Source organism: Oryzias latipes, chromosome 7 (assembly GCF_053564925.1).
Source record: "Oryzias latipes strain Hd-rR chromosome 7, Olatipes_Hd-rR_3.1".
Lineage (NCBI taxonomy): Eukaryota > Metazoa > Chordata > Actinopteri > Beloniformes > Adrianichthyidae > Oryzias > Oryzias latipes.
The window spans coordinates 24,260,821-24,270,311 of NC_136243.1; positions in this window are offsets into that span (position 1 = coordinate 24,260,821).

Sequence of the window (9,491 nt, forward strand, 5' to 3'; positions counted from 1 at the left end):
TCTGATCATTTATTGGTAAACTTTAACCAGGAATCCAAAAAGTAGGACACCCATTAAAGGGACTCCCTCTCATCTAGGTCCCCATTCTGAATTTTGCAAAGCAGCACCTCTGTCTGCCAGACAGATTCACTAGGTAGCTGTTATGCTAAGTATGTTGCCTCTGCAAGCGACCACTTCCAATGAAAAGTCTGTGTAAATACACATATATGCATGTTTTGGGCTTCCATGTTTAAAAACTCTTGCATTCAAGCGTCACTAGGCAAATTTTAAGACTATTTTGGAGCTTTACTTGTGTGGCCACAGAAAATCTGTTAAACCAGTTGATATTTGACCATTCAGGGACTCGTATCAAGTAGTGAGTTACATGGGGGAGCGCCCTTTTTAATTTACAGAAGTGCCAACCGCTTAAAAAGTAATCATAAAGAAGAAATTAATAATTGTGGTTTTAGTCTGGCTGTAATTATATGATACCAAGTCTTTCATATATCAGAATAGAGCTGTCAAAGAAAAAGCCTGGAGCAAGACGTACACGATTTGCAGCTTCTTCCGACTGTGAGTGGATACGCTAGTTTCGGGTAGCGACAGTCCTGTGTGAATACCGTGTGCTAAAAACGCATTAAAGAACTCGCATTCAGGATGTTATTGAATGTGCATTGCATGTCTGTTGTGAACATAGCATTAGGCTGAACAGATGCTGCAGAGAAGGTTTGCCTGAAGGTTCGACGATTGTTTGGAACCAAATTGATTTTTAGGGTTGGTAACCAAAGGATCAGGTGAAACAGAAAGATCCTGATGCTGGAGTAGGGAAAGCACGTGCTAACCTTTTGAGAAGAAGCGGAAAAGGATCTGGAGAGTGATGAGGAGTCTTTGGATCTCAGTGCACTGCAGGTGCTAGATCGGTCATATGTCATCGTTAAAAGTCCCTTTAGACACCGTTTGTGGAGTGCATTGACCCCTTCTAGACTTAACGAGAGGCATCCAGGACTCTTTGGTGACTGAGGGTGAAGGGGACGAAAAAACACATGAGACAACAGAGGAAAACAAATACACAAGCAGGAAAGCAAGAGCCAACCACCCAAAAGTCAATATAAATGTATATTGGGGCCATGCTCTTCATGGAGGATCTTTAAAATACTATTGTAGAAGCCAATATTGTGAATAGTTTATGATGGCCAAGGAAGAAAAAGGAACCTGACCATACAAAGTGGGTTTATGGGGATAAGAATATTTAAAACAGCCTGGTATAAAGTCCATTAGACCAAAACTAATAGAACTACCCTGATTTGAGTGAAAAGGACCAAAACCAAAACTCATATTAGTTCAGTATCATTTAAATACTTTAGTCTGTTAAGTTTTACACCAACTGTTCTAACCATCAAATTGGCAGATTTGCAGTGTTAAAGTTTAATGACAATAGCAAAGGGGAGGGTCTCCATACAATATTAATGATTCCCTTTTTATTATCCACCTCCCTCTTGACCTCTCTCATCATTTATGATGACCACCGTCTGGTAGTGTAGCAATCATCCACAGTAATCCCTAGAGACTCGCAGAGGCAGATACAAGTCTTTAATGTGACTTTCCAAGGGCTTCAAAAATGCAAATAGTCCATACGAGATGATCAAGGAATGTGTAGCTTTTAGTAGTAGCTCATTATACAACAAAAAAGTTGAAATACCTGTTAGCCTCAGTTTGTAGATTTTTAATCTGGTTCACTAAAATTGTTTTCTGAGGTTCTTAAAACATGGCTCAGATAATTACTGCAAACCATCACAGGCAATATGCTCTGGATTGAATTTTTAGAGCCTATTTAAATATTACTGAGGTGATTAATATTGAAATCGCTTATATATTTCACCTGCCTGTCTGTCTGTCTGTTTTAGCCCCCCCATCTAATCCTGGATTTTTTTCCTTATAAAATTCAGACATTCCTACATCGAAATATGTTGTGTTGTGCTCATGAAATTCACCTTGTTTGCATTCACTGCTATTCCCTTGTTCGTGTAACCTGCATATTTAGTGTGACTGAAACAGACTATGGTAAATGGCCAATGGGAGAAAATGTTCAACTTTTTGAATTATTAGTTTTGTCCAAAATAATTTGATGTAGCACGTTAGACTGGGAATAAATCTCTTTTGTGCGCATGGTTGCATAATTTTAGCTCTAGCTTTTCTCTCTTGTCTTTTGTTTGAACAGGAGAAAGACAAACACAAGCTTATTTATGGCCGCATTACTCTGACCATTTCTCTTGTGCTATGACTGTTTTGCCTACATGGTCTTTTTAAACCACAAATTCTTCAGGTCAGCCATCCACAGCAGCATTTACAGAGCGAGCCTGCAATCATAAGAAAAGAAAAGAAATGCACTGTGTGGTCCACGTCAGATTTAAAACTATGCAATCACGTATGCAATATTTATTAAAGACCAACTCTATGGAAATTTGTGTTTTAAACATGTTCATGTAGCATTTTTGTCATAATGGAGGACATATATAAAAAAATTAAGCTTAAAATTGCATTTCAGAGTATTTCTTTATTTAAATCATCTTGCATCAGGAGTGTACAAAAATACTGTCTGAAAAGGCTTGTAGCAGTGACATAGGGTATATCAGGTAGGCCACAAGCTTCCTACTCTGTTTTGTGCCGAAGCATCCATTTGCAGACAAATAGATCCATACACATCTTTGTTTTCCACGTCTGAGCTTGCATCTGGCTCAAAACTGCACGTCTGGACACCTCCAGTGTTCCTGGCCATTTTTGTTCCACCGCTAACGTTGGGTTGCGGGTGTGATGAGCTGTAAGGTAGCGGCAGAGAGTGTGAACAAAGGGTTGATGGGAAAAGGAGGCAGGCAGTTCCACAACTCAGAGACAAATTTATGATAAACTCCTGCAGAAACTGTCACAGGTTTTTCAAAAGGGCCTAAAAATGGCATAATCATAATTTAAAAAAAAACACTGGGAAAAATTTGAAAATAGATCAAAAGATAATCGTAGTGGGACTTTAAAATAACTTCTTTAATACTCACTATTTATAAAAGTTTGTACTTTCTTTTTTAATATCCTTATAGAAATTCTCCACTCTGATAAGAATTGCATTTCTTTCATTTAACTTGAGGGTGTGTGTTTACTGTATCACCGGGTACAGATTTATATGTGGACCACACGAGTTTGAATGTGTCTACATCCTGGTGCGGTGCTGTTTCATTAGGCTCTGATTATGGGGCCTGATGCAGAGTGACAGTGTGCAGATTGAGTTGCACAGCCACTCTAATTCTCTCTATTAATAACAACCCTCCACACTGCCGTCCTGAACCACATTTATTAATCACAATTTGTCATCTGTCTGACGCTCAACCCTCCCCTCCTCTCTTTTGCTCACCCTCTTTCTCTCTCTTTCTCTTTTTCCTGCCTTGTTTTTTGTTCCCCCCCCTCTTCCCCACAGGATCTGTTACCCCCCTGCACCTTTCTACCTCCACCTCCTCCCACCCTCAATGCGAGCTCCATCAGTTCTAAGCCCAGAGACATGGTTCAGCACACAGATATGTTTTTCTGTTCACGCCCATACTTGAGCTGAACTCCGTAAAGACTGATTAATGAAAGCTCTCCAGCATTAATGTGCCAAAATAACTATTAACAGTCTGGATTCTGTTCACTGTTACCCTAGCTGTAACAGTTTACAACTAATCCAAACCTTGTCTGATTTACTGTTTCACTAAGAGTGAGTTTAGCAGTTTTGTTGGATAGTCTTCAGAGATCCTCAGGAACATGCACAGACTTTCCTCATCCAAAAAAAAAAATTTGCTGTCGTGTACGATTGATTTTATGCTAGAACACTCAGTTCAACTTGTTGTGACAGATGTGGAATCATCATGCAGTTACAACAACTTCTCATCTGGGGGCAGTATTGTCCAAAATGAGCACTGACCAGAAACAGAAAAAAGCACAAAAAAAGACAACCAGCTTGATTGTCATACGCTGATAAGACCTACGATCTTCGTGGAAACTTGATTAAATATTCAGCCAATCACCATATTCTTGGTCTGTCTTTCCATTTCCAACAATTATTCTTGTTACATTGTTATTTTTTGAATATTGATTAACTAAATTTTGTCATTTTTTTCCTCTAGAATACTTTCTTTATGCTAAATTTGTAAGAGTTTTTTGTCTCAAGTTTATCCTGAAAAGCTGTGTCTCCACCGCTGTGTAATAGCTTTTTACCAGCTCTTCTTGTACTCAGCTGGGGTCCCTCCACTGTTTTCTTCCAGCAGAACTGCTGTTTGGGGGGGAAACAAAGGCGATTTTCATGTGCAAATGTCAGTCAGTTCGCTCACAGCAATCAGAGGCCCGTCTTCTCCAGAGATCGGAGCTTGAGACACAGCCTGAATAATTTAGCAGCTCTGTGCCACCATGCTTTAGGGTCACAACCTTATAAAGTGATGACAGAAAGATGTCGGCTGACTTCTCCTTACATGCACTCCCATTACCACTTATTTACCGTTCATGATTCCAGGAAGACAAAGCAGGAGGCCACGCTGGGGAAGAGAAATCATTGGTGCTGTATAAACTGTGTCATAAAGCACAGCACAACCAAACAATGACATTTTCAGAGCATCCCCAAGCTGCAGACAATGCTCTCCTGTGCTATACTGTGAAAGAACCACATAGCACACATGGTCAGACAAACAAAAGAGATGATGGACACTCACACAGGTAAAAGGTTGAACAGTGACACACAGGACAGACAGGTGTCAGTTTGAAAACTTCACCAATGTATGGATCAAGATTTAGATAATACCGAAATCCCACACAAATCTCCCACAGACGGAGCTATCACACTCATTTAAAAAAAACTGAGAAGAAGAGGACAGAGTGAAAGGAATTGATCCCACCATCGGTACATTTCCATCATTCAGAGAGGGACTGACTGCACTTGGTCTGACAAGGGTGGTCATCACTCGTCTGCCGTGTGGTTGTGACAGCAACATGACAAGGACGAATGGATTGTCTGGCTATCCCAACCAAAACACATATGCTGTGCTTGAGATTATACATTTATCTGGCTCATTTTTTTCTTTCAGGCTCCCTCAGTTCCTCCTTCACTTCAATTATATTTAGCCTTTTTCATACATCCAGAAAAATTGAGTTTAAATTATTAATTTGTCTACCTGTGTATCTGTAAATTTGTTTTACTCAGCAGAGGTTTTATCAACCAACCTACCGGTATTTGGTGTTATTTTTCCAGTTTGGTGACACAATGCGAGTACAAAAAGCACAAACTCTAAAGATAGAAAATATTATAAGAACACAAGATTGAAAGTTGAAATTGTGCATTTGCAGTGCAATAGGAGATTTTCATTGAGATGTCAATTGTGAAATGCCATCAATCCAGTCCTGGGTCACTGAGAGACTGATTTTTTTCTGCTCTTTCTGTCCATTTATTCAATTGGTCAGTTAATTGCTGTTTGGTAAAACTGCAACCATCCAGAACTTCGGGAGTCAGCGAACATGTGGTTTGACCTCAAGCCTTCAGAGAGTGTTTCAAGGGCAGGGGGAGGGAGGGGAGGACATGAGAAATCCCTCTGATGGCTGTGAGTGATCATTTGGTGAAATATGTTTGGTGGTTGTCTGCCGCAGATTGATGAAATGTACAGAGCATGTATTACACCTTCTCATTCCTCCGCTGAGTGTTTATCTGCCTCTTTCTGCTTGACCAGACTCTATTGAACACTTATTCCATTTTCTCGTCTTTTCTTGCACTAGTGAGTTTTCAGGCAGACTTTTAAGGGTTGCCTTCAGCAGTCCTATAATAAGGAAGGTGTAAGAACATATGTCAGCCAGTTACAATTTCAGTATCGGTCTTTTAGCTGGTTGTCTAGAAGGTTTGGAAGGTACGAAACTGTAGACAGACTAAAGTATCTTATTCATATGTGAGTTTAGTGACAACCAATAAAGGCCTGGTTTTTACAAAAAATAACATTGAGTAGACACTTGTAGAAGATAACACACCAAACATTTAAGATGGCACCAAATTACTTTATGTATTAACGCAAGATTTTTTCAGGATCCCAAATCTACAAGCAAATATTTTACATTTCTCTAGCAGTGCTTACACCTTAAGCCCTTTTTTGTGACAAATTTTATTGTTTAATTCTTATATTGTGAAGGGGAAAAAGTATGCAAAAACATAGAAACAAAATTAATGTGTCCTTTTCTATTGACTAAAAATGATATATTCTAATGTTGGAAATATGAATGATTTAATCACTATTTATTTGGTCAAAAAGCTATTTTAGTAACAGCTGCACAGGAATAAAACTGTTCCTGAAACTGCCATAACAAACTTTCAAAAACATCTGAAAGATCGACTCCAATGGAAATTATGGGTTCTTGTGGCATTTTTCTAAAATTGCATTTCAGAGTATTTCTCAGATTGTTGTGAATCAGGAGGAGAGGCAAAGTGCTGTTGGAAAAAGCTTGTAGGTGTGACGAAGGATCTACAACGCCAAGCCACAATCTCCCTGCTCCACTCCATTCTGATGCATCCACTTGTAGTCGACTAGTTCCATGTACATCTTCGTTTTCCTCATTCAAGCTGGCATCTAGCTCAGACCTGTACAGCTTGTTAGCTCAAATAATGCTCGCTGTTTTTGATGCACTGTTAATTTTAGGTTGGGGTTGTGAGGGGTTGTAAGTTAGCAGGAGGAACTGTAAACAAAGGGATCACGCAAAATGAAGGCAGACTTACTCCGCACCAACAGTCTCGCTCAAAACTCAGAAGCGAATTTCTACTGATCTACTGCTGCTCTGCAGACACTATGTCCTAGAAAACGACACAGGTTTTATTTATTTATTTATTTATTTTGCCTAAAAACTGCAATAGATCAAAAGATGAATGGAAAATGTAAAGAAACGATAGCTTGCTGGATAATAATTCCTATAGGTCTCTTGGATAAGTGGCAGTAACTGTTTCTGATTATTTAATTAGTCTGATGGCAATACTGCAGTCCTTGATTTGACTGTAAAAAGCCAACGGGAACGAAATCAGGAATGGGTTTCTGTGTGCTCTCTTTTTTTTGTTTTTTAAAGTGGATTGCAACAAGCAGAACCCAACAACAGAACATTTTGGCTTCCCAGCTGTGCCACAGCCTCAAGCAGATGAAAAGAAAACTTGACTACAAAAACTCTAAAAATGTAAAACAGGCATTTCTCCTCATTCATTTCTCTTTCACAGATACAGGTAACTACGGAGCCCGTGTCCTGACATTAAGATATAAAAATATATCTTGTTCCCACAGGTTATTATGTCGTTCGCACGAAATACTATTCCGTTCCCACAAGATACTATTGCGTTCCCTCAAAATACTATTCCGTTCCCTCGAAATGATTAACTCGTGCGAACGCAATAATTATGTCGTTCGAACGCAATAATTAATCCGTTCGAACGCAGTAATTATTCACGTCATACGTCATTCACGCGGATATGCTCTCTGTACGCCGGCAAAACTAAGCCGCTTTCAGCGGTAACTTCCGTGTCTCTGTGACCCATATTCGTTCAAAAAAGGAACATGAAAAACAAAAATGATCACTTTAGGGGTAAAAATAAAAGCAAGAATGGTCGATCTGTTATTGTCTCAATGAAAATCTGAAAAATATCATATTAAGCTGGCTGCTTCGCCTAAAGCACTTACCTTTAGCTCGTAGCATAACAACAATAGCAGTACGTCACGTTTCCCAGAATGCTTTGCTGCGAATCATTGGTCTTGTTGTTAGACCTTGGTCACAGGGACACGGTGATTGGCCAATGATTGGCAGCAAAGCATCCTGGGAAACGTTTTATTTTTACCCCTATTGAATGTTCACAGAGACACGGAAGTAGAGGCAGGAAGCGGCTTTTGCAGCAAGATGACCGGAGGGCGTACCAGATGATGTGAACGTGAATACGATGGATGCTTCTGTGCTTTTTAAAATAAATAAATCTGTTCTCTAAACATCCTCCGTGTCTTCAATGCAATGTAATGAGACACACACAGACAGAAATGTGAAGGTATCTGCTGTAAATCTATGACGTAAATTAATAACAGGATCAATGATCGGCTTGTCAGTTAGCATGTATCCTTATAGCCTTCGAATGTAAAGCAACTGACTGCTAAAGTTAATAAAAGACAAGTCCTGAATATTATTATTCCTATTCGACCCTAAACTACAATATCAGCTGTCTGACAACAGACCAGCCAGTTGCCCAAATGCCGGCATACATCAAAGAGCTCTGCGGCGGAGCTAGTGGTAGCCTAGCAGGGGCTATCGTATGACAAAGCAGCCTAGTTATCATAAATCTTTTGATATTTTTCTTATATTCATTGAGACGGTAATAAAGTGATCATTTTTGTTTTTCATGTTCCTTTTTTGAACGAATATGGGTCACAGAGACACGGAAGTTACCGCTGAAAGCGGCTTAGTTTTGCCGGCGTACAGAGAGCATATCCGCGTGAATGACTTATGATGTGAATAATTATTGCGTTCGAACGGATTAATTATTGCGTTCGAACGACATAATTATTGCGTTCGCACGAGTTAATCATTTCGAGGGAACGGAATAGTTTTTTGAGGGAACGCAATAGTATCTTGTGGGAACGGAATAGTATTTCGTGCGAACGAGATAATAATCTGTGGGAACAAGATATTAATCTGTGGGAACAAGATATATTTTTATATCTTAATGTCAGGACACGGGCTCCGTAGGTAACAAACACCCAAGAGAGGTTTTTTTCTTTGATTTCAATTCAATTCAGTTTTATTTATATAGCCCAGTTTTACAACACAGTTCTCTCAACGGGCTTCAAAGGGGCTTTGGGTGAATGTACAATAGTGGGTTCGGCTGAGGGAGTTTTCTTCAAGTATTGCTTAAAATGCTGCGAGGTTCGAGCTCAAATGAGCCACGAATTCATTTATACTAATGCTAAACTATTTATACAGGCAGAAATTAACCTAAACTACTTGTCTAAAGTAAGATAAAAATCCCCAAGATAAATGCCCATACTTGCAACGGAAAACATGGTTCACAATACGGAAACAACATTAGGGCACTTTGTGGCTTTTGCCTGCATTGCCAATTATTTTACAAAGTGGCAAGCAAAAAAACATTCTCTGGCATAGAAAAGATAAGATGTACTGAAAGTGTCAGCACTTTCATGACCCTCAGTTAATTAGGATTTGATTTTTAACACTTGTGCTATCCTAGGCACTTTAACGTTGGGAGAAGGGTCATCTGGACCCCACAAGTGCTAAACCTTTTTTCTTTATTGATATGTGATCTTCACTGGTGCCCATGTATTAAATGAAATCCTCTTCACCTTTATCCACCTTTGTCATGTAGGGATAACACATCAATGTAAGGATCGGGTCATCTGGACCCCATAGGATAGCACAAGGGTTAACCACAAAGTGAACACAGTTTTTTTTAGTTCTTTTTTTTTTAACATGGAGATAGTATT